Source organism: Balaenoptera physalus, assembly GCF_965194825.1.
Source record: "Balaenoptera physalus genome assembly, chromosome: 18".
NCBI classification, from domain to species: Eukaryota; Metazoa; Chordata; class Mammalia; order Artiodactyla; family Balaenopteridae; genus Balaenoptera; species Balaenoptera physalus.
Window position 1 is genome coordinate 28,550,018 of NC_138899.1, and position 27,425 is coordinate 28,577,442.

Here is a 27,425-nt window from a genome sequence, read left to right on the forward strand (position 1 = left end):
TGTTCTGGACAAATAATTCAACTACATAAAATCTTTCAAAGATTTTTTGTCCTCTAATAAATTGCTTGGTTTTATAATTCTTTCCTGAATTGAGTTAATTCTTTTCTTCTGTTCATTTACTCTGGTCGGGAGAGAAAACGATAAGAAGAGCTATCCCAGTAGAGTACTTTTTTCATCTTTCCTCAAGCCAGGAGCCTATTCTGACCCTAGTGTTCTGGGGAAACACCACATCTTACCTGTCATCAGTAGAGCGACTCGACTCTAACTCAGACAAACGGCCTTTCTTTCATGGAAAAGGAGGAGATTGATAGTATAGTGAAGTTAGATTGATTTTTCATTTTCTTCTGTAAAACAATTATTTTTCCACTTACCCAGCCAGACATCTTAACAAGCATGTACTCTGTCTAACAAACCATTTTAAGTTTGCCTTTAGCAAGAAAATACGAACTAAGAAATCACCTTAGAGAAAAGCAGCACATCATTTGTTTCCAGGACTATTGCTTGAGAAATTATTTTTTGAAGGTCACCTTTAAGTTTTCAATCTGTTGTAAACCAGTGTCAATAGATCAAGACACAACAAATAGAATAATAAATTCAGATAAACCCCAATACATCCAAAAAAAACTATAGGCTATTCAGCTCACAACAGCAATTGGGAACCAGTAAGTGAGGCTAGTGTCAATCCAAAAAACCCACCACTGTGTGTCATGATGAGTTCCCTGTAATACAATCCACCACTTAGGGACAATGAGAGGAATGTCCTACTTTTCTTGTCTCTAATGATCATCCCAAATGGTAAAATCTCTTTAAAAGCACTTTTACACACTTACCTGGCTTCAACCTTCAGCTCTATTACTTAGGAGAAGCGTTATGAATCACTCAAAAGGATTTCTAGTGTATCCTTTTCCAAATATTGTGGTTCCTAAGGAACCAATTGTGTCAAAAGAAAAGGTAAGGAGTAAGACCACATGTAGTATGAAACCAAAAGGAAAATACAAAATCAGGATGCTGCATGTTGTTTTTCTTGTTCAGGGATTGGTAATAAATACATGATATGCAAAGGGAGCTGATAAATAGTGGATATGAAGAGACATGTCCCTTCCATCTTATGAGCATGTGATAGCTGGCCTCATGCAGCTATTAACTATCACTTACAGCCAGGATCTGCACATATTCATGCCTTTAAATTTCAGTACTTGCAAGTTGAGCCAGAGAGCAATCTTCCTAACCGCTTACCTCACCCTGCTTTTACCTCACCCCATACGCACACATGCGCGTGCGCACACACACACACACACACACACACACACACACACACGAGCATTCACAGAGAGACTCCCCACCTCCAACTCCACAAAGCATTTTTAAAACCCAGCCCTGGATGAGAAAATAAAACCCTTTCCTTTCCTCAGTAGCAGCCTCCTTTATCAGTTCTGGAGGCCGGGAAGTCCCAGATCAGGGCCAGCAGATTTGATGTCTGGTGAGAGCCCTCTTCCTGGTTCACAGAGGGCTGTCTTCTCCCTGTGTCCTCACATGACAGAAGGGGCGAGGGAGCTCTCTGGGGCTTTTTTAAAAAATTTATTTATTTTTGGCTGCATTGGGTCTTCATTGCTGCGCGTGGGCTTTCTCTATTTGTGGTGAGCGGGGGCTACTCTTCGTTGCGGTGCACAGGCTTCTCATTGCAGTGGCCTCTCTTGTTGCAGAGCACGGGCTCTAGGCACGTGGCTTCAGTAGTTGTGGCACGCGGGCTTCAGTAGTTGTGGCTCACAGGCTCTAGAGCGCAGGCTCAGTAGTTGTGGCGCACAGGCTTTGTTGCTCCGCGGCATGTGGAATCTTCCTGGATCAGGGTTCGAACCCGTGTCCCCTGAATTGGCAGGCAGATTTTTAACCACTGCACCACCAGGGAAGCTCTCTGGGGTTCTTTTAGAAGGATATTACCCCATTCATGAGAGCTCCATTCTCATGACCTAATCACCTCGCAAAGACCCCACCTCCAAATAATATCACATTGATGATTAAGTTTCAATATATGAATTTTGAGGGGACACAAACATTCAATCTACGGCACCCTCTTTCTCTGCTTTATTTGTCCCCAAAGCAATGCTTATCAGATCTGCCACCTTATACATTTACTTGTTTTGCTGTCTATCTTTCTCAGATAGAATCACAGCTCCACAAGGGCAGGGAATCTTGGTTTACTATTCTAAGCCTAGCACATACAACAGTGCGTGGAACATGATAGACACACAACAAATATTGGCTGAGTTAATCCATTCATTCACCAAGTATTTATGATGAACCTGTTTGGTCCCAGCCCAGTTATTGTTGACTGTTGTTGCCAGGATCACATAGCTGGTTGGACACAGAGCCAGAATAAGTGCTCAGGTCTCCTGACTCCCTGTCCTGTGCTCTTGCCAGTAGATCATAGTCTTCTACTTAGGAACTACTGTGTCCAATAACTGCTTAGACAAATGGACAGATTTTCTACAACGTGTGTATCTAAAAAGACATGAGGTGATGCCCACGTGGTATGTCATATTCTTCTAGATTCTTTAAATTAAAAATCAAAAAGACAACAACTATATACTTAAAAAAACATTCTGCATTTTAAAGTGTATCAAATAAGGGTGAAGTGATGAAAGTGAACTTTCCTATTTCTTTGCATTTTAGACATTAGATTATGGATAATTAACCTGGTCTGTTTGAAAGGAATAAGATAGCACCAACTCAGGAACAGGAAGCAAGTCATTTTTTTTCCTGGCAATGTTTTTCAATTGAACAAGTAAACATGAGTATATCTACCTCCTGAACATTGCATAATACCAACTTTAAAACTGCCTACTGAAAACAAATGTGCATCCTTTTATTGCTATTCTAAGCCACTGGATAACTTCGGGTACAATAAGTGAGTTTTTTCAGTAATGAACAACGCAGTTTAGAAACAATAATAACAAGCTCTACTTTAATCAGTCTTTTCTGTAATTCAAATAACTAAGAAAAGTTTATTATTCCAATTTTATAAAGGTAGAAACAGTGATACACATTTTATATACATTTTATTAAACAAAATATACATTTTATTAAATCCACAAAATGCCATTTGAATTCCCTGCTCCTTCTAGATACCTGACAAAGTCCGAGACTCAGGAGATGAGAGTGGGTTTATAAGAGACAGTAAAAATATTTGGATCCCTGCTTCAGAATTTAGCTAAGTCTCCCTTTCCCTTAAAAAGAAAATCGAGGGGCTTCCCTGGTGACGCAGTAGTTAAGAATCCACCTGCCAATGCAGGGGACAAGTGTTCGAGCCCTGGTCCAGGAAGATCCCACATGCCACGGAGCAACTAAGCCTGTGCGCCACAACTACTGAGCCTGCGCTCTAGAGCCCACGAGCCACAACTACTGAAGCCTGCACCCCTAGACCCTGTGCTCTGCAACAAGAGAAGCCACTGCAATGAGAAGCCCACGCAATGCAGCGAAGAGTAGCCCCTACTCATCGCAACTAGAGAAAGCCTACACGCAGCAATGAAGACCCCACGCAGCCAAAAATAAATAAATTAAATAAATAAATGAAAAAAAAAAAGAAAATAGAAACTTTAGAAGTTTAGGGTAAAAATGCCATTCTACTCTTTATTGCAATTTAACCAGTGTTCCACGGATAATCAAACTGAACTAATGGCAAGAAAGGTTAAATTCTAACTTTTGAGACTACAAAATTTACTTAAAATAATTTCTGGACCAATTTCCCAGCACACATAAAATCCTTTTTTTATTCCCCTTTTTTCCTAATCTCAACATCTTAATTGTACCCATTTCCCCATAAGGAAGCACAGATCACCTCTTATTCTTATTTTAATTATGATATTATCAGGTGCTCTGGGTTCTCCAAAGGGTGTTCCCAGGGTAGCTGAGTGTCAACAGATAGAGCTGATTTCAAGCAGAAACGAAGGACAATTATCAGAGTTCTAAAAATCTGACCTTAATTGTTAACAAAGTCTAGTCCTCTTCCAATAAATCCCACTAGCGTATTCTACTGAGACAATACTCTCTACATCAAAGAGATTGCACATCTATTAAATAGACTCCACAGTACCTGGTTCAGCGATGGGTGTGTACTAGTTGTCAAAAATACTTTGGTGAATATATGAAAGAAGTTCACTCATTATGAGAATCATGTGTTAAGAATGACTCCTTCCAAGAGATTTTATTACAAAAACTACAGGCATTTCTATCCTAACTCTTTGAGTGCAGTTGGGTAGACAATCTCTCAACCTTTTATGGCACAATTTCTCCCTTACAAAATGTTCTGGACTATTAGTAGCATTATATGCTTTGAATTTTATGTAAAATATTATGAATAAGTTGTTTGAGCTTCTTTAATGCCAATTGTTTATTCACATAGATAAAATCTATACAACGCATCAGAAGAAAACTTTTCCTAGAATTGAAAAGCTATATACTTATAGATTCCTAGTTGCTGAGTGGGAATTTCACAGATGATATAGTCAGTACTTTCCTTACTGCAGATTCCCAGGGTTCTGTAACTGTGCTACCCAAGAGAGGAGTAGCCACCAAAAGAAAGCAAAACTTTAGGAACTTGGCTTCTCACCCCATTCCAAATGGAGCAAATGCTATTTCTGATTAATATATTAGTCTTCTAGATGAAAGAGTTCTTCAACTAAAAAAATAGTTTTGAAATCCTCTGATTATTTACCATTCCTACACTATGAATAAGGTAACTATGTCCCAGAACCTGCTCAAGGTCCAGTATCATCCAAACTTCACTTCATTATACCAACTTCCTCCCCCATAAACTAATCTACTTTGAAACACAGATAATCTGGGCTAAGTCTGCCATCTCTCACTCCAAAGTATTTTAGCTATGTGCTGCCAATTAACCAAGGACAACAGGGCAAAAGCAATTAATTCTGAGGTATTTATCACCACAGAATCATCTACCACAGATGAAGCTTGAAATAAGCACTCACTTTTTATCTATCATATGACCTTTTCATGACTTTCTGGTCAGGGAATCAATATGGAAATGTCCCTCATATGTTCTGGGACCATAAAAGGAAAGAACACAGTACAATCCCATTTCCTGGATCCTTGAGTCCTAATAAAAGGGAACTGAATCCTTTCCCCTTAAGGTTGGGAAACAAGCTCCGAGACAGAGGTAATATCCTCATCTCACAGAATAGAAGAGACTTTTGGAGTAAAGATATATTGCAAACACACTATCAAGCCAATTGTATGGCTGTTAGCATAACTGATGCCATCTTGGGCCCATTCAACTCCTCCTGTCCTTTCACTAACCCTATCTAGGGCTGTACTGTGTAGTAAATCTCTTCTCTGTCGTCAAGGGCTTTGTAGTTAGTATTGTTTAATAATCGTTAGGTCCAGGTGGCCTCTATGCTCTGTTAGTCTCCAAACAATGATGAAGACCTTTGCTGATGTATTCCCAGCACCCACGAGACTAGTCACCCATTCACAAATCTTGACTTAGGAATGTATTTCCTGTTTCCAAGCACGTACCCCCATACCCTAGGTTAACTATAAAATTGTCCCAATGGCTCCTCAGCGGGTGGAGCACAGCTGCGAATGCTTCCAGATCATCATCCACTGGATCCCACCCCGTGAGTAAATCACCCTATGATAAACTGATCCATTGTTTATATGGAACTGCTTGCCTCATGTTTCAGTCTCAAGATACCTTCTCAGTTCAGTTGGTACTTTTTGCTCCCTCCATCCTCCGACACCAAGACCAAGAAGTAGATGTTCACACACATCCACTAGAATGCCTATAATCAAAAGGAAAAACAATAACAAGTGTTGGTGAAGATGTGGAGAAATTAGAACTCTCATACATTGCTGGTGGGAACATAAAATGATGCAGCCACTTTGGAAAATTTGTACATAAAAGCTGTACATAAATGTATCATATGACCAACTAATTCTACTCCTAGGTATCTACCCAAGAGAAATGAACACATGGGTCCACATAGAAACTTGTATGCAACATTCCTGGCAGCCTTGTTCACTATATCCTCACACTGGAAACAACCCAAATGTCCGTCAACTGGTGAATGAATAAACAAAATGTGGTATGTCCATACAATGGAATTCTATTCATCAATAAAAGGGAACATAAAGTGCTGATATGTGCTATACCATGGATGAACCTCAAAAACATTATGCTAACTCAAAGCTAGATACAAAACCCAGATCTAAAGACCGCTTATTGTACAATTCCATTTACTATATGAAATGTCCAGAAAAGGCAACTCTACACAGGCAAAAAGCAGATTAGTGGTTGTCTGGGGCTGGAGCGGGAACGGTGACTGATGGCAAATAGATGCAGGACTCTTTCTGGGGTAATGGGAATGTTCTAAAAATGGATTGTGGCAATGGTTACAAAATTCTGTAAATTTACTAAAAATTATTAAATTTCATACTTCAATCAGATAAATCTTATGGTATTTAAATTATATCTCAATGAAGTTTTTTTTTTTTTTTAAAAAAAGAGAAGCAGACATTCACATGGAATTAGTAAAGAGGAATACAGACTACAGAAACTCACGCAGAATTTTTCCAAACCAGAATCTGAAGTAATCACGATACCTTACTTTCTCCTCATTATGCACCTTGCAGAACAATCGTGTGCAAATGGGAATTTGATCTCAGGAATCATCCTCCTATTCTGGAGCTTCTTTAATAGTAGCACATCTTCTCATACACCTGCTATACACCCTAAGCCCTGTCAAGCCCAAGCACAATTGTGGGCATGGATGGAATATAGTTGGTTTTTTTTAAATGCTACCTTGACCTGGTTTTGAGGTCCTGACTAGTTAGAGGCCAATCAGTTCTCTTTCTTAAACAGTTGATTAAGTCCCCAACCCCTTCCCCTTCAGGATCTCACACTCGAGGCTACTATAAGAAGACAGCCATAATCACCAGGGCCAGGTACCCAGCAACCAGAAACAGCACCTCTATCCTGGACCTGAAACTATTCAAATTAGCCAATCCACAGGGAGCCCAGAAACCTAGATAATCCCACCCCGTGCCCTAATAAACTATCCCCTACAGCTCCAGCCAGCTGTTACCCTGTCCCCGGCTATAAACCCTTGGATAGCACTGCCCAGCTGTCTTCTCTCCTTTGGTGTTGTAGGTAACAAATAGCTCTGCCTTTCATCCTTTCAAGTGTCTATGTGTTGTCTGCTTCCATCAAAAGAACTGTTAAATCTTATAAAACAACAGAGCAGATGCTTGATGGTTCACCAGAGAAGGAGAGATCAACAAGGAGCTATGTATCAACAGGACTTTCAAATACACTTTTCCAAAAACTTCTCATTTGCTAAGCATTTCATGAAGTCAGTCTAACTGATCTGGGAGTATCTGCCCTTGATTTTCCCTGGAAATATCCAAGGTTAATGTATCTAACAGTTCTGAGTAAAGTATTTGATTATTTGTCTACTCTCAAACAGAAGGAGAAATAATCACAGAAATGATTTTGACAAAGAGCCTAATAACGTATTGCTTTTTTTTCTCCAGTATAGTCACTACTTTCCCAGGATTTTCCTAGGAGACCTTTAAGAGAATGAGAAACCCCTGATATTGAGACAGTTCAGCTTATCTCTTCTCCCACACAACTGGGAAAATATAGCATTTTCATGTTTATAAAACTTAGAGTTATAGAGTTAAAAACTGACAAATATCACTGACTTCAGGACTGAATGGTGTGCATCTGCTATCTACAGGGACTTTGGCTAATTTAAATTATTCCTCATCTTGCTTCCTTCTTTCTTCCAAAGAGCTAAGTGTTATGGTTATAGGGTCCTGGTTGAGCAAGTAGCATTTAGTGGTTCCAGATTTTCTTTGGTAAACTCTTACATGCAAAAAATCAACTGTGTGACGTACTTTAATGAAGAGGAATGCATTGTTTATTCTCTTTTCAAGTTTCCCTGGGAGATAATATCACTCTCCTTTTCAGAAGGCTGGCTCTTCCAAGTGCAGGAGATTACACAGACACAGCATATAGGCAGTCAGATGCCTATCAGAAGGTGGCCTCTTTCTCCACCCATCATTCCTTCCAGTCTCCACTAGTTGACTTGGAGCTGTTCTTACCACTCTCAGACTAGCTTTTCCAACATTCACATTGACTCCAGGAGATATGGGTTGAGGTTAGATATAAGACCTCTCAAGTAGCCAAGAGGACCCAGTTAGAAGTTACAGAAGATATTAAAACCCATTCAAATGAGAATCAGATTTACAGAGATTCGTTTCCCCTAACAGACAAAATTCATTTGCGTTGCCATAAGCAAGAAACATTTGCATTGCTATAAACCTCCTTGTGACAGAGAGCAGGTCTTGTAAGAATGTGGCCCCACCCAGCCTTGTTATCCTAAAAACTTCTTCGAGGACAGCAAATGTTAAAAGGCCTTATTCCTGTATATACTCACTTATTTGCACAAACACTACAGCTTTACTATGACTTGATCAACTGGGGTCAAAAATCTGGTATAACCCAGTCACACTTTTGCATGGACTTTGAAAAAGTCATGGATATTCTACTTACAGCAACTGGATTTCCACGTGAGAGTTGAGGCAGTCCACGACAAAGAATGCAAGTTAAAGAAGTTGATAATTTAGAAGTAAGAATATATCAGATATCTGAAAAAGACATATAAAAAATAAATCCAGATCTATATCTTTTCTATGAATGGGTGTAATAATTGCTTATATGCAGGCTGACATGCCAAAATATCGTTTTTCAAAATCAGAACACAAAAGATTTTATCAAGAAAAAGTTTTCATGGGTCCTAAATTATAGGAAAATTTTACAAGGAACATATTTAGGAGACACTGACTAACACAGGGGACAAATCCTAAACAAACAATCTAAAAGCAAGTGCAGAATATGGGGTCATTTGATGATTTCATGTACAGATCTTTAAGATTATGACTCTCCAACATCTGTAAAAGAACAATTCCCACAAAGATCTACCAACATTCTGAATGAAAAGAGACAAAAGGCTAACTATCCACGTTTATCCCCTACCCCCCAAAAGATGTGTGTCAACTGACATGGAAATTTTTTCAATTATATTTTTAAAAAGTAAACCATTTTAAATTATTTTGATTAACTACAAATTCCACATGAGCCCACTTTTACAGCATCATGGCTTTAAGTCCACCCTTCATTCAGTAATTAATGGAAATATGTCAATTTGTCATATGCAACGATAAGCATCAGTGTCATTGGTTTAAGAATTCATACTCTATTACTCAGCATAATTAATCTGTCATGGCAGCCTGATTCAAAGAAATAAAGTTGTAATCTGTTTGACTAGTCTGCAACAAATATAAAATTTGAAAAGAAGAATGATATCAGAGGAAGCCGGTCGCAAGCTTTCGTGGCAGTGACTCAGTAAGCAATGTTGCTGAAAATGAAGTAAACTAGAAGTTTCCTTGCAATATGCCCTTCACTGTAAAAAGATTTTTATCATTTTCCTATCAAGTTTCAGTGTATTCTGATTTTGGATGAAATTATTAGTTATATGTTTCATATTAGGAGACCCACACTTTAAGCTTTAGGCTATAGGAGTTCATATTTTGTCTAGCCACCTTAAGTATACTTGAGCCAAAATTGTTTACCTGTTTCATTTCAGACATTCATTGCAATCCCCTGTTATAACAGGATATTGTTCAGATTCTTTTGAGTCAAAACAGAAAAGCTTAATGAAAATCAGAATTTGTCTCCATGATATTTTGTGGACTCTAATTTTCTTTCCATTCAATTTTAGAAAATTTATAAAACTTTAATCCATTTTATGTAACTATTTAATTAAAAAAGGTTTTAATCTCTTTATTACTAGATTCTATTACAAATATAAGTAGGAAAATGCAACTTGAATCCTTATGTATATATATCTTCAATGTGTATACATATATATGTATTATATATCTATATTATGTACTTATAATATTTACATAATTCATATTTTGATGCTGTAGGCAACTAAAAATGTAAACTGGCTTGAATAGCAGGGCTCAAAAGATGCACATGAGACCTGTGGGCAGGCTCCTGCTATATCAATGTTTTTAAAAGACTATATCATGCATGAGTTCAAGTGCTTGAGAAGCGCAATTCTCTGATGAAAATTCTGGTTCCACCTGTAAGCTCCACTTCTGTCCAAACACAGAAGGAATGAGAAATTCCTGTAGGTCACAACTAAAGGACTAAACTTGGCATCCACTCAATATGGCTCTCCTTCAGTCTATACAGGATACCTACTCTACCAAATTAAGAAGTAAAATTCGATTCCATCAAGTATTTGATAAGGGTTCCAAATATATGAGATTTGAGAGAGAATCTCAGAGATGGCTAATGGTGGCATCACTTGCTCCTTCAAGTCCTTCCGTAAGGCCTCTTCCCTTGGACACCAACATTGGCTGCCTACTTCTTATTGATTCGCTTTTATTTGGTTCAAAGTTCCCCTCTGAATTCCCAGGCATCCAGTCCCACTGGAATGCACCACAGACACAGTCCCTCTCCTTGATGATGATTAAGAAAAAACATCACTTCCCACAAATCCCAATCTAATTTTAACTTTTTCCTGGTTCCCTCCCCTGGGCATGAGATATGCATGCACACATACACACACACACACACACACACGCTTCTTCCTTCAAGTAATTCATGCTGAGGTAATGGAGAGGTGTGGAGAATCCTGGAAGGACCATGTCTTGGGATTAGCCCCACCTGCTGCTTCTCGTAGCGGCTCTGGGCAGCAGGTCAACAGTGGCTGCCCTTGCAGTTATCACCAGGGCTTGGTGGTTTCTTCCTTCTCCCAGCTGTTCTTAGGAAGACAGAGCTTCCACAGCTGTCTCCCTACAGCAGATCTTGCCAGTATACAGGGCTTTGTGTGTGTGTGTGTGTGTGTGTGCGCGTGCACACCCAGTTTGTTCATCTGTCTCTTGAGTTGACTCCTCAAGTACCACATCAACCCCACCATTCACTGGGAACTCACAGTGCACTATAGATTCCAGTGGGAATTACAGTGATGCTCAACTCTTCTAGAGAAAGGAACTATTTAAGATGCAATTGGGTTTCCCAGGTGGTGCAGTGGTTAAGAATCTGCCTGCCAAGGCAAGGGACACGGGTTCATGCCCTGGTCCGGGAAGATCCCACATGCGGTGGAGCAACTAAGCCCGTGCATCACAACTATTGAGCCTGCGCTCTAGAGTCTGTAAGCCACAACTACTGAGCCTGCGTGCTGCAACTACTGAAGCATGCGCGCCTAGAGCCCATGCTCCACAAAAGAAGCCACCGCAATGAGAAGCCCGTGCACCGGAATGAAGAGTAGTCCTCGCTTGCCACAACTAGGGGAAGCCCGCGTGCAGCAACGTAGACCCAACACAGCCAAAAATAAAATAAAGAAATAGAAACAAAAATTTTTTTAAAAAAAGATGCAATTGATCCTAGAGTTCTGCTCCACGGATGGCAGAAGAGAGAGGATATGTGATCTCTGAGGTCTTGAGACTTAACACGAAGTTGCACAGATTTACGACATTTTGCAAGCACAAATTACTCATAGTTTAACCTAAATATCCATGGGATTTTTGAAATTTATTTCAAAATATATTTATATTTGTTTTAATAAAAAATGTTTCTCTCTCCAATCCAAGTCTTCAATATTTTAGTAAAATTGACACTCCAGAAATAGATGTCTATCTTATTGTCTTGCCCACCTGGGAAACCTTTGCATTTCACTCCAGGGATTATGATGATGATAGTGACAATGAAGACATCAGTGATGACCACAAACACAGTTTTTGTTTTTGTTTTGTTTTCCACAGTTGCATTTTTTAAAAATTAATTAATTAATTTATTTATTTTTGGCTGTGTTGGGTCTTCGTTTCTGCGCGAGGGCTTTCTCTAGTTGCGGCAAGTGGGGGACACTCTTCATCGCGGTGCGCGGGCCTCTCACTATCGCGGCCTCTCTTGTTGCGGAGAACAGGCTCCAGACACACAGGCTCAGCAGTTGTGTTTCACGGGCCTAGTTGCTCCGCGGCATGTGGGATCTTCCCAGACCAGGGCTCGAACCCGTGTCCCCTGCATTAGCAGGCAGATTCTCAACCACTGCGCCACCAGGGAAGCCCCAAACACAGTTTTTATCGAATGATTTATGTGTGTCAGGAACTGTGTAATGCCCTTGATAAGCATTATCTCATTTAATTCTTACAACAACCTTACCAGTTAGTACAATTATTATCTTCATTTTACAGATGAGTTAAGTGAGGCATAAAGGAGTTAAATAACTCACCCCTTACAAACTTTTATCTAGAAAGATGAAGACTCAGAATATGACTCCCCACAGTGGTGGAAATTATTAATTTATTTTTCTTATTCTTCATTAACAGTTTCCTACCATTAATCCCAGTGGGGCTAGGTGCCCATAAATTCAAGAAGGACTCGAACCAATTAACAGAGATGAGCCAACAGTAACTAGACAACCAGGATGTTACCAAGAGGGCTGCTTAGGGACAGAACTTGAGGAACTTAAAAATGTCTGTTAGATTCTTCCTCAACTCAGATATTTTGCACATTTATCAAGTGCTGATTGGAAGCTCTTTCATGATTGAATTCTCTTTCTGGTACCTAGAGCAGATACTCTATATTAGCTACAAGAACCACATGCTCTGGGGCACATGTGCTACAGAAAGATTTAGTGTCACACTTCTGGATGACAACTCAGCTCCCTTTTATTTAGGTCTTAAGGCAGAAGTCAGGTCCTTACCTTTCAAGTCTTAGAGGTAACCTTTTACCTGAAAGTTGCTTGCCCAACTTTCATCAGGATGTCTCCCAGGCAAGTAACTTCAAGTAACTAAGGAACTTAGCCAAAGCTGAGATAAATGTTTATATTACCTTTTCATGGAAATCTGGGGTACCCATGCAAATCAGGTTTCAGGAATATTCCTGGCTACTCAATGATTCCCCAAGCGAGAGATGCAAACTAATTCTAATGGGGTAACTGGGTTATATCTAAATTAGTTTGATAATAAAAGACCTTCCTCTCTCAGGTCTCCTTGTTTCTTTACCTAGCCAAAATTTCATTCACAGACCCATTTTAAGGATATATCCTCTGCATCCATAACAGGTCTCTATAAGAAGTATTCATTTGAGCAGCATGGCAGTGTCCATTGAAAGGCTTTGGTTGAAGCCATAAGTCACTACTCAAGACCTTACACAAAGGTCAATCCAGGAAAATTCAACCTTAAATTTTACTCGAGAAATGTGTCATTTCTAAAGAAGCGTTTAGTATACTTCATCCAGAAAATGGAAGCCATGTAACATGTTTTCCCTTTGAATTTGTTGCCAGGAACCACTCCACTTAATGTCTGAATGAGGTAATATGTTTATTTCAGGTGCTTGGTAGCATCTATTTGAATACTGCAATTTGCTTCAGCAGCTCTCAAGCCCAGCTGCTCCTTACAATCTTCTGTTTCAACAATACTGGATGTCTGGGGCAGAGTTAGCCCAGATCTAAGGGTTGGGGCCAGGTACTAGAATATTTTAAGTGCTCTCTGGGATGATTCAAATATATAGGGGGAGTTCAGAGTCATTTCTATGGATGCTATAAATTTGTTGGTTTTTTCATTTGTTTGTTTTATTTTAATTCCAATGGTCTTATTTGTAAACTAACTTGTTTACCCTAACTCAACTTCTTTCACAATAAAAGAATCATCATACATAAATATATAAACCATCAATCTCACAATATTGAACAGGTCTACATCTAACCAGTCTTTCTCTATCTTGGCTGTCCATCAGTATCACCTGGAGAGCTGCTAAAAATCCTGATGCCCAGACCATCCCCAAGATCAATTAAATCATAATCTCTGAGGATGATGTTGAGGGACTGATCATTTTTAAAGCTCCGCAGGTGATTCCACTGTGCACCAAGGCTGAAATAACAGACCCATACTCTCTCTTCTCGCTTATCCATATCTTTTTTTTTTTTTTTTTTTTGGCTGTGTTGGGTCTTCGTTTCTGTGCGAGGGCTTTCTCTAGCTGCGGCAAGCGGGGGCCACTCTTCATCGCGGTGCGCGGGCCTCTCACTATCGCGGCCTCTCTTGTTGCGGAGAACAGGCCCCAGACGCACAGGCTCAGTAGTTGTGGCTCACGGGCCTAGTTGCTCCGCGGGATGTGGGATCTTCCCAGACCAGGGCTCAAACCCGTGTCCCCTGCATTGGCAGGCAGATTCTCAACCACTGCGCCACTAGGGAAGCCCACTTATCCATATCTTAAAACACATTCATGGCCAAAATTATTAAAGAAGTCCAACCTAAGCTTTTTGTGACCTTTCTTTTCCCCTGGCTCTCTAGCATCTGTGTCATGTTTTGTGACACTTCAAATCTGCCCCAGGGCACTTGCCCCCCTCATCCTGTATCTCCTCCCCTCTCACAGTGTTCCAGACCCATAGAAACTGCATTCTTTCAGTTTATCAAGGTGACTAGCTAAGTGCAAGGATACCCACATACAAAGAAACACTGTTTGTTCTAATAAATAAAAATGATTCACTCCATCTTCCTCTTTTCCATTTTCTTTTTCCACATTTGTAATCCCTCTTAATACCTTCTGGGAGAGGTTCTTGGACATCTCTTCTAGCTACCTAGGCTTTAAGTGGCTGACCAGTTTTGCTATTAATTCATCTATTGATTTCTTTATCAATTGTTTACTCATTTTCTGATTTCTTTAGAGCTGAATATCAAATTCATGTTAAGAATTTTCAATATGTTTTGACATTCCAAAACTAGTATTGACCAATTGCATAACTTTTCTTTGAGATTTCTAACTGCTGCAAAACATCTACCTTGAAGGATTAATTGCTCTTCAGACTCACTATGCAGAGACTTGCATTTGCCCTTATAGAAATCGAGCACAGAGTAGTGTTTGCACCAGAAAAAGAAGAAGGTGGGAGCAAGGGGAAAGTGGAAGTGGCTCTAAAAGGGCAACATGAGGGATCGTTTTGGTGATGGAAATGTTCTGGATCTTGACTGTATCAATGTCAATATCTGGATGTATTGTAGTTTTGCAAGATGTTACCATTGAGGGAAATGGGGTAAAGGGTACACTGATTCTCCCTGTATTATTTTTCACAAATGCATGCAAGTCTATAATTATCTCAAAATGAAAAGTTTAAAAAAATCAGTCCCATGGTTTAAAAATCTCTGCATAGACTAATACCAGCTTACCCCCAGCCTCTCTTGGGTCTCTCTTCCCCTTTATTCTCTACACATGAAATGCTCCATTCTGTGTCAAGGAAATGGCACATATTTTCTCTGTCCTAAATGGGGGCACAAAAGCACTGCCCTTCCCCCCTCTGATGTATCATTCAGCTCTCCCTTTCATTTTCATTTACTCAAGGAAGTGAGCCATTTCCCCATCCAACGGTAGCTAATTCAGAAGGATTGCCAGCATCAACTATGCTGGGCCCAGAGCTAGCCTTCCCAAGACAACATAGGCCTGGTTTGGGGTTCAGAATGTCAGTCTAGGCCTATGACTTACCCCTCCATCCCCTCTCCCCTCCAAGTGAAATCAGGCTACATCTGATATCAAAGTTATTTTGTAGCTCTACGAGGTAATAGATGTTAACTAAATTTATTGTGGTAAGCATTTTGTAATATAGACATATATCATTACGTTGTACACCCTAAATTTATACACTATGTCAGTTGTATATCCATAAACCTGGAAAAAAATAAAATAAAAATAAAATGCAGACTCTTGATTTAAAGTATTTTTTCTTTATTTATTTGAAATTATTTTTAAAGGATTTGATCTCATATTTATAAGTGTTTTCTGTATTTCCCTCTCTGTTACATACTCAAATATTTCCTATACCTTCAGCTTTTATTGTCAAATTATCCTGACTATATTTTGTCACATGTGGAAAACAAATTTAAAGATATTATAAAAATGCAGTAAAGTATAAGCTTGTTTTAGCAGAATCAGGTATTTAGTTTAAACTCCCTACAAGTAAGTTTAGTTTGTGGCGTAGGGAAAGGATTTTAACTCAAGGTTTGCACAGTATACATGAGATCTGTTGAAATTCAGAATAAAATAGGAAAGGCAATCAAAATGGAAACTGAGATTAAAAAATACTAATTGTTTAGTTAAATCTGCTTCCTGATTCTGAGTGGATATGTCATTATACCTGTTGGAACTTACACATGAAGACCAAAAATTCCTTGCATGGCTGATTAAGTTGGAGGTTCCACATTATTCACAAGCTGTGTATTTATCTTTCATTTGTTCCTCTTAATTTAAAATAAAAATGGAAAATTAAGTAATGATCTTCTATAGTGTTGTGGGACAAGATAACATGCATATCTGGTCTAATTTATTTAGAGTTTGGTAAGTTAAATGTTTTTTTTTCTTTTCTTTTTATTTATTTATTTTATTGGAGTATAGTTGCCTTACAACATTGTGTTAGTTTATACTGCGCAGCAAAGTGAATCAGCTATACATATACATATATCCCCTCTTTTTTGGATTTCTTTCTCATTTAGGTCACCACAGAGCATTGAGTAGAGTTCCCTGTGCTATACAGTAGGTTCTCATTAGTTATCTATTTTATACATAGTATCAATAGTGTATATATGTCAATCCCAATCTCCCAATTCATCCCACCCCTCCTTCCCCCTTGGTATCCATACGTTTGTTCTCTACATCTGTGTCTCTATTTCTGCTTTGTAAATAAGATTGTCTATACCAATTTTTTCAGATTCCACATATATGAGTTAATATACAATATCTGTTTTTCTCTTTCTGACTTACTTCACTCTGTATGACAGTTTCTATGTCCATCCACACCTTTACAAATGACCCAGTTTTGTTCCTTTTTATGGCTGAGTAATATTCCATTGTATATATGTACCACACCTTCTTTATCCATTCATCTGTTGATGGACATTTAGGTTGCTTCCATGTCCTGGCTATTGTAAATAGTGCTGCAATGAACATTGGAGTGCATGTGTCTTTTTGAATTATGATTTTCTCTGGGTATATGTCCAGTAGTGGGATTGCTGGATCATATGGTAGTTCTATTTTTAGTTTTTTGAGGAATCTCCATACTGTTCTCCATAGTGGTTGTATCAATTTACATTCCCACCAACAATGCATGAGGGTTCCCTTTTTTCCACACCATCTCCAGCATTTATTGTTTGTAGATTTTTTGATGATGGCCATATAGTCACATGTGAACCATACAATAAACAGATGTACACATATAGCTCAATTAAATAAAAGAGTAAACTATGTCTTCAAATAAAAAGTTACTAAGGATAAACTCATATGGATTATTTTGAGAGAATTTTCGTCTAAGGTTAATGTTTTCATGTGATGAATTCCAACACAACATGGTCCCCCCCCCCCAAAAAAAAATCAAAATGAGTCCTGAAAAGGAAAACAATGTTCTGTAACTGAAGTCTGGGAAGAAAAGGAAAAACTCATCCATTTGCCTTGGTGACAATATGGGTCTTATAGATTGACCATGCATTAGACAGACTCAGCTATTTTTAAACCATCTTCTAGGTGAATCAATTTCTTTCCACCATGAGTTCCCTTCCTGATGCACATCTTAGGACTCTGAGCTTTGAATTAATCTGTAGTTCCAAGACTGAGATCATTATTACAAGATTGGCTGCACCTGAAAGCTACATGTGGTTCCTCTTCAGAGCCACTTACTCAGTTTTTATTCAACCTGATTGATTTGGGAACAAATAGTCCTATTCTGAGGGGGGTTGACACACAAAGGTATGAACACTGAGCTTATGTTTCACAATTATACTTCGTCTTCTTAGAATGTAATATGGACTTTTGTTTAGGACTTTTTCCACTACTTTCTCTATATTGAGACTTAGCTGAAGTCCCCAGAAAGCTCATGATATATATATACACCAGAAGCAATATACATTGTCCCCAGGGTTATTTTTATGTAGTTATATTTCTTAGCATCTGAAAGGTAGGAATTGGAAACTATAAATGAAAATATTGAATATTAAAATATTAAACAAGCAACATAACATGTGTTATATATTTTTATTATTAAATTTGTTCACCTTTAAAAATGTTTATTTTCCCCACTTAAAGAAAGAAAGTGAAGATCTGGGTTCTTGTGCTACCTACTTAATAAAATGAGAGGAAAGGAATGAAAACTATCAAGTTAAATTTTTAAAAGGGAAAGAAGAGACAAAAACCACAAGCCAGACACACCTGCTGTGGAATTCTTATGATGTTCAAAATAATGCATAAAATTATTCCAATGGCACCTCTTTCTCTAAGGATCACGAATCCTGTTTCACTTCTCTGAGATATTTAATTTTGCTTTGACTTCTACTCATACCAAAGCTATGTACATTATGCTGAAATAGTCAGTTAATAATTTCAGTCAAATTCATTGATGGGTTTGATAGAACTAGATGAGGCATATTCAAAAACAAATGACTTGCCAAAATACCAATTCTAAATTTACAGAGGCATTACTAATGTCACCTGTTAATGTTAACTCCTAACCAGGAAACATGAATTTAAAAATATATAAATAAGCTTACTGTCTATAAAGATTTCTGCTATGAGGAAGGTACGATAAAAGTGACATTATTTTGGAAGCACTACAAATCACAGACAGACTACAAATTACTCCTAAGGAAAATAACCAACAAAACAATTCTATCTAAAAAAAAACTGTCTTCATTTTTCTATTCTGCCATTTAACAAGTCCAAATTTTTTATTGCTTCCATTTCTTTTAGCCCTAAAATACTTAACAATAGTTTCTAAATTGCCCTTTCTGATAAATTTTATTTATATCCTGAAACAATCAACAAATGACAAAAAAATTAAATGTCACTGAAAATTACATTACAAAAACTTGCTGTGTGGAGAACCTATATTATTAGTCACCACATAGCATACTGTTTACATCAAAATGGCTTTACAATTCAAATGCTTGCTCTAACAAGACTTTACTATCCCAATAAACTCTTGCCCAGGAAGATGAAGTTGCAAATAACTTAATTGCTTTTTGGAGAAACTTTCCAAAATTCCATTTGTTCCAATAATAGACTACTCAACTAGTCCTTTTCAGAGTAAATACCCCTTCTCAGGACACTGGATTGCTGTGTTAGGCTCCCCAATCGACCATTTACTCTTCAAGATTCATTTTAAAACCCTCACCTAACTGCATCTACCAATCCTAAACTATTTTGTTACAAACTTGCTTCCATCCCAGTCAGCCCCCTACCCTACATTGAAAGATGTTCCTTAAACCAGAACCCTCAAAATCTTATAAATGTCCCATCAACCTCTCCTCTTCTGAAAAGCTACAAAGACTGCCAAGGTAGAAGTCTCCCTTACTGAGGTAATACTTAACTTGGCTTTGCTTTATCAACAGGTTATTTTGGTAGTCTCTTCAGGGATTCATGGAATCAGTAACTGGCACTGCACATTTTAAATAACCATACTTTATATTACAAAATCTGTGATATTAATGTCCATTATTCTCATTTATGTACTCCATGTAAAACTGTAACAACTCCCTAGTAAATGTTTTATTGGACTAAGTAGACAAATCTAACATAGAAGCTTAAAAAAATACTACATGAAAAATATCATATAATTTTTTTATAGGATATAAAGTATGCCACAAAACCATTGGAGGCTCTTGATGGTGTCAGCCTTGTTTTGTCTAGGATTCTTCTAACGTCTGTAACTATATTAAGAAATCTGAAACTTCCCTAACTTAATTTACTTACCACAGTGAGCAAAAAAGTCCCTTACCGAAGGTATACAGGGCATTGGGCACACCCCATAACATAAATCACAGCCCAGAAAAAACTCTTAGAAATCTTCTGATGTAATATAAATAGAACAGAGCTTTATCTTCTAAAATTGAATAGTTAAGACTTAACTAGATATTAAAATAAATATTTCTATTCCACCACGTAGCTCTGTCATATAAATTTATTCTGAAATCACTTCAATTTCTATTAAGGCATTCCAGGAATATATCTAGTAATGTGTTGTAAAGCAAACCAAAACCAATGTATGTATTTATAAATGAAAGACTCATAGAGCGGTTCCTTTTCTTGGGTCTAGAGTCTGAGAGACTAATAAAGAACTCTCCTTTTCCTCATCCATGTTCTAAACCATTTGAGAGACAGATGTAAGCAATGGAACTCAAAATATCAGCTTTATTACTGACAAAGCTCTTGGGAAATGGAGCACTAGATCTATTAGTTCAGTGGACTTCATTGGCAATGCAGATAAATGGGAGCCCTTTCGTTTTTTAGCGCTTACTCCTATAAAGTCTCTAAGATGAAAGCAGCTGATCCTGAAGAGCACCAGGAAAAAGGAATTGAGTTATGTTCCTTATAAACTTTGTCCATTTTTTCTTCCAGTCTCCCCAGTCAGATAAGTCATGCCACTTCCCTTAGTGAGGCCTGCCTGAGTAAATGGGTGGAAAAGACAGAAGAGTTTATTCCCAGTGGAAAACCTTCCTATGCAAATATGAAGTCAAGGGAACGGAGTATGTCCCTAAGCACTTAATACCTAGATAGTATGATTGGAGAAGTGATAATGGGTAATTACTACATATTGTTCCACAAACTATTTCTCCTGGTGTTTGTGGGAGATGCCTAAGACCTCCATCATCACACATAGATTTAAAGTAAGTTAATATAGCTCCAGAAATTTCCTGTTCACTAGAAAATATAAGTTAAAAGGTAATTTTTAAAAGGTAAAATCATGCCCATCTTCACAGTGTAATGCTGAGAATCTTTTCTCATCATCAGCCAGAAGTGCACCATGTACGTGCAAAATCTAAAATGGCTTAACATCATGCTACACTTTCTACTAAAATATATTGCTGTGAATGGTCTGTAATTAAACCCAACAAGACATATAGGGAGCCCATATACACATCAGTGAGTAGATGTATTTTGCTTATTTATTGCATGTTTCTTTTTGAAAAATTAGTGGTAGACACATTTGGATCACATTTATATAGTTATAAAAATAGAGAGTTGATTTTGGTCAAAACATAAAATAAAATAGCCCAGAACTTCTGCTGCCAGTGTCCTTATCCCTGTGGTGAGCCACAGCCACATGCTGCCTCTGCAGGAGACCATCCAAGACTAACAAGAACAAAGTTCTCTCACTGCTGAACTGTGGACTTTTCCTTGCCACCAGGATTAGTATCAGGCTGTGCATCAATTCCTCAAGGCTGTTAAATGAAGCCTCTTGTCTTCAGATTATTTCGGATGAAAGTCATTTCAGGATTTATTGAAAACAAACACTTAAAGAAGACTCCAGTTGTTATAGGTAGAGGAGAAATTTAGAGGCTTTTGGAGAAGTCACAACTAAATTCATATTCTGACTTGGATCACTGCTTCCTTTGTATCTTTAGTTGTAGAAATGGATGAGAGTGCTTCTATGGAGAGTGAATGAAGATAATGAGGAGAGTTCTGAAAACCAAGCTCTGGAGCACTTCACAACAAGAAAACACATCCAGTAAGCCATGTGGCTGACAGGGTTTTGGTGCTCTGGCCAGGTGTCAGGTCTGAGCCTCTGTGGTGGGAGAGCCAAGTTCAGGACATTGGTCCACCAGACACCTCCTGGCCCCACGTAATATCAATCAGCAAATGCTCTCCCAGAGATCTCCATCTCAACACTAAGACCCAGCTCCACTCAACGACCAGCAAGCTACAGTGCTGGAAACCCTATGCCAAACAACTAGCAAGACAGGAACACAATCACACCCATTAGCAGAGAGGCTGCCTAAAATCATGATAAGTCCAAAGACACCCCAAAATACACCACCGGACGTTGTCCCACCCACCAGAAAGACAAGACCAAGCCTCATCCACCAGAACACAGGCACCAGTCCCCTCCACCAGGAAGACTAGAAAACCCACTGAGCCAATCTTACGCACTGGGAACAGACACCAAAAACAACAGGAAATATGAACCTGCAGCCTGCGAAATGGAGACCCCAAACACAGTAAGTTAAGCAAAATGAGAAGACACAGAAACACACAGCAGATGAAGGAGCAAGGTAAAAACCCACCAGACCAAACAAATGAAGAGGAAATAGGCAGTCTACCTGAAAAAGAATTCAGAGTAATGATAGTAAAGATGACCCAAACTTTTGGAAATAGAATGGAGAAAATACAAGAAACGTTTAATAAAGACCTAGAAGAACTAAAGAGCAAACAAACAATGATGAACAATACAATAAATGAAATTTAAAATGCTGTAGAGGAATCAATAGCAGAATAATTGAGGCAGAAGAACAGATAAGTGACCTGGAAGATAAAATAGAGGAAATAACTACCGCAGAGCAGAATAAAGAAAAAAGAATGAAAAGAATTGAGGACAGTCTCAGAGACCTCTGGGACAACATTAAATGCACCAAAATTCAAATTATAGGGGTCCCAGAAGAAGAAGAGAAAGAAAAAGGGACTGAGAAAATATTTGAAGAGATTATAGTTGAAAACTTCCCTAATATAGGTAAGGAAATAGTCCATCAAGTCCAGGAAGTGCAGAGAGTTCCATATAGGATAAATCCAAGGAGAAACACACCAAGACACATATTAATCAAGTTCTCAAAAATTAAATACAAAGAAAAAATATTAAAAGCAGCAAGGGAAAAGCAACAATTAACATAAAAGGGAATGCCCTTAAGGTTAACACCTGATCTTTCAGCAGAAACTCTGCAAGCCAGAAGGGAGTGGCAGGACCTATTGAAAGTGATGAAAGGGAAAAACCTACAACCAAGATTACTCTACCCAGCAAGGACCTCATTCAGATTCGACAGAGAAATCAAAAGCTTTACAGACAGGCAAAAGCTAAGAGAATTCAGCATGACCAAAACAGCTCTACAACAAATGCTAAAGGAACTTCTCTAGGAAGGAAACACAAGAGGAGGAAATGACTTACAATAAAAAACCCAAAACAATTAAGAAAATGGTAATAGGAACATAAATATCAATAACTACCTTAAATTTAAATGGATTAAATGCTCAAACCAAAAGACATAGACTGGCTGAATGGATACAAAAACAAGACCTGTATATATGCTGCCTACAAGAGACCCACTTCAGACCTAGGGACACATACAGACTGAAAGTGAGGGGATGGAAAAAGATATTCCATGCAAACGGAAATCAAAAGAAAGCTGGAGTAGCATTTCTCATACCAGACAAAATAAACTAAAATAAAGACTATTACAAGAGACAAAGAAGGACACCAAATAATGATCAAGGGATCAATCTAAGAAGAAGATATAACAATTGTAAATATTTATGCACCCAACATAGGATCACCTCAATACATAAGGCAAATGCTAACAGCCATAAAAGGGGAAATTGACAGTAACACAATCATAGTAGGAGACTTTAACACCCCACTTTCACCAACGGACAGATCATCCAAAATGAAAATAAATAATGAAACACATGCTCTAAATGATACATTAAACAAGATGGAGTTAATTGATAGTTATAGGACATTCCATCCAAAAACAGAAGATTATACTTTCTTCTCAAGTGCTCATGGAACATTCTCCAGGATAGATCATATCTTGGGTCACAAATCAAGCCTTCCTAATTTTACAAAAATTGAAATTGTATCAAGTGTCTTTTCCAACCACAATGCAGTGAGACTAGATATCAATTACAGGAAAAAATCTGTAAAAGATACAAACACATGGAGGCTAAACAATACACTACTAAATAACCAAGGGCTCACTGAAGAAATCAAATAGGAAATTAAAAAAATACCTAGAAACAAACGATAGTGAAACCACGATGACCCAAAACCTATGGGATGCAGCAAAAGCACTTCTAAGAGGGAAGTTTATAGCAATACAATCCCACCTCAAAAAACAAGAAACCTCTCAAATAAACAACCTAACTTTACACCTAAAGCAATTACACAAAGAAGAACAAAAAAAAAAAAAACCCCAAAGTTAGCAGAAGGAAAGAAATCCTAAAGATCAGATTAGAAATAAATGAAAAAGCAATGAAGGAAATGATAACAAAGAGCAATAAAACTAAAAGCTGGTTCTTTGAGAAGATAAACAAAATTGATAAACCATTAACCAGACTCTTCAAGAAAAAAAGGGAGAAGACTCAAACCAATAGAATGAGAAATGAAAAAGGAGAAATAACAACTGACACTGCAGAAATACAAAGGATCATGAGAGACTACTACGAGCAACTATATGCCAATAAAATGGACAACCTGGAGGAAATGGACAAATTCTTAGAAAAGCACAACCTTCCGAGACTGAACCAGGAAGAAATAGAAAATATAAACAGACCAGTCACAAGCAATGAAGTTGAAACTGTGATTAAAAATCTTCCAACAAACAAAAACCCAGGACCAGATGGCTTCATAGGCGAATTCTATCAAACATTTAGAAAAGAGCTAACACCTATCCTTCTCAAACTCTTCCAAACTATGGCAGAGGGAGGAACACTCCCAAACTCATTCTGCGAGGCCACCATCACCCTGATACCAAAACCAGACGAAGATGTCACAAAAAAAGAAAACTATAGGCCAATATCACTGATGAACATAGATGCAAAAATCCTCAACAAATTACTAGCAAACAGAATTCAACAACACATTAAAAGGATAATACACCATGATCAAGTGGGGTTTATCCCAGGAATGCCAGGATTCTTCAATATCCGGAAATCAATCAATGTGATAAACTATATTAACAAATTGAAGGAGAAAAACCATATGATCATCTCAATAGATACAGAAAAAGCTTTTGACAAAATCAACACCCATTTATGATAAAAACCCTCCAGAAAGTAGGCATAGAGGGAAATTACCTCAACATAATAAAAGCCATATATGACAAACCCACAGCCAACATCGTTCTCAATGCTGAAAAACTGAACCCATTTCCACTAAGATCAGGAGCAAGACAAGGTTCCCCACTCTCACCACTATTATTCAACATAGTTTTGGAAGTTTTAGCCACAGCAGTCAGAGAAGAAAAAGAAATAAAAGGAATCCAAATTGGAAAAGAAGAAGTAAAACCGTCACTGTTTGCAGATGACATGATACTATACATAGAGAATCCTAAAGATGTTACCAGAAAACTACTAGAGCTAATCAATGAATTTAGTAAAGTAGCAGGATACAAAATTAATGTGCAGAAATCTCTTGCATTCCTATACCAATGATGAATTATCTGAAAGAGAACTTAAAGAAATGCTCCCATTTACCATTGCAACAAAAAGAATAAAATACCTAGGAATAAACCTGCGTAAGGAGACAAAAGACCTGTAGGCAGAAAACTGTAAGACACTGATGAAGGAAATTAAAAATGATACAGGGTTTCCTTCGTGGTGCAGTGGTTGAGATTCTGCCTGCCAATGCAGGGGACACAGGTTCGAGCCCTGGTCTGGGAAGATCCCACATGCCGCAGAGCAACTAAGCCCCTGAGCCACAACTACTGAGCCTGCGCGTCTGGAGCCTGTTCTCCGCAACAACAGAGGCTGCGATAGTGAGAGGCCTGCGCACCGCAATGAAGAGTGGCCCCCGCTTGCTGCAACTAGAGAAAGCCCTCGCACAGAAACGAAGACCCAACACAGCAAAAATAAATAAATAAATAAATTTATAAAAAAAAAGATGATACAAACAGATGGAGAGATATACCATGTTCTTGGATTGGAAGAATCAACATTGTGAAAATGAGTATACTACCCAAAGCAATCTACTGATTCAGTGCAATCCTTATCAAACTACCAATGGCATTTTTCACAGAACTAAAACAAAACATTTCACGATTTGTGTGGAAATGCAAAAGACCCCTAATAGCCAAACCAATCTTGAGAAAGAAAAACGGAGCTGGAGGAATCAGGCTCCCTAACTTCAGACTATACTACAAAGCTACAGTAATCAAGACTGTATGGTATTGGCACAAAAACAGAAACAGATCAATGGAACAGGATAGAAAGCCCAGAGATAAACCCACGCACATATGGTCACCTTATTTTTGATAAAGGAGGCAAGAATATGCAATGGAGAAAAGACAGCCTCTTCAATAAGTGATGATGGGAAAACGGGACATCTGCTTGTAAAAGAATGAAATTAGAACACTCCCTAACACCATACACAAAAATAAACTCAAAATGGATTAAATGTAAGGCCAGACACTATAAAACTCTTAGAGGAAAACATAGGCAGAACACTCCATGACATGAATCACAGCAAGATCCTTTTTGACCCACCTCCTAGAGAAATGGAAATAAAAGCAAAAATAAAGAAATGGGACCTAATGAAACTTAAAAGCTTTTACACAGCAAAGGAAACCATAAACAAGGCGAAAAGACAACCCTTAGAATGGGTGAAAATAGTTGCAAACAAAACAACTGACAAAGGATTAATCTCCAAAATATACAAGCAGCTCATGCAGCTCAATATTGAAAAAACAAATAACCCAATCCAAAAATGGGCAGAAGACCTAAATAGACATTTCTCCAAAGAAGATATACCGATTGCCAACAAACACATGAAAGGATGCTCAACAACACTAATTATTAGAGAAATGCAAATCAAAACTACAGTGAGGTATCACCTCACACCAGTCAGAATGGCCATCAAGAAAAAACCTACAAACAGTAAATGCTGGAGAGGGTGTGAGAAAAGGGAACTCTCTTGCAATGTTGGTGGGAATGTAAATTGATACAGCCACTATGGAGAACAGTATAGAGGTTCCTCAAAAAACTAAAAATAGAATTACCATATGACCCAGCAATCCCACTACTGGGCATATACCCTGAGAAGACCATAATTCAAAAAGAGTCATGTACCACAATGTTCATTGCAGCTCTATTTACAATAGCCAGGACATGGAAGCACCCTAAGTGTCCATCATCGGATGAATGGATAAAGAAGATGTGGCACATATATACAATGGAATATTACTCAGCCATAAAAAGAAATGAAATTGAATTATTTGTAGTGAGGTGGACGGGCCTAGAGACTGTCATACAGAGTGATGTAAGTCAAAAAGAGAAATACAAATACCATATGCTACCACGTATATATGGAATCTAAAAAAAAAAAAAAAAAGTCATTCTGAAGAACCTAGGGACTGGACAGGAATAAAGATGCAGACGTAGAGAATGGACTTGAGGACAAATACACGTTGTTTTTCTGGTGTCAGGTTATATGAGTTCTTTATATATTTTGGATATTAAGCCTTCATCAGATATATTGTTTGCAAATATCTTCTCCCTTTCACTAGGCTGCCTTTTCATTTTGTTGATTGTTTCCTTCACTGTGCAAAAGCAATGTAGTTTGATGTAGTCCCATTTGTTTATTTTTGCTTTGTTTCCC

At 38.1% G+C, this 27,425-nt stretch overlaps 1 long non-coding RNA gene across 1 annotated transcript; it reads left to right on the plus strand.

Annotated features, from left to right (window-relative positions):
* Positions 1-273: 273 nt before the first annotated feature.
* LOC309647503 lies at positions 274-27,138 on the plus strand. The gene is made up of 2 exons (XR_014256093.1): positions 274-1,770; positions 1,807-27,138. It is a non-coding gene; the product is annotated as an uncharacterized lncRNA (long non-coding RNA).
* Positions 27,139-27,425: the final 287 nt, after the last annotated feature.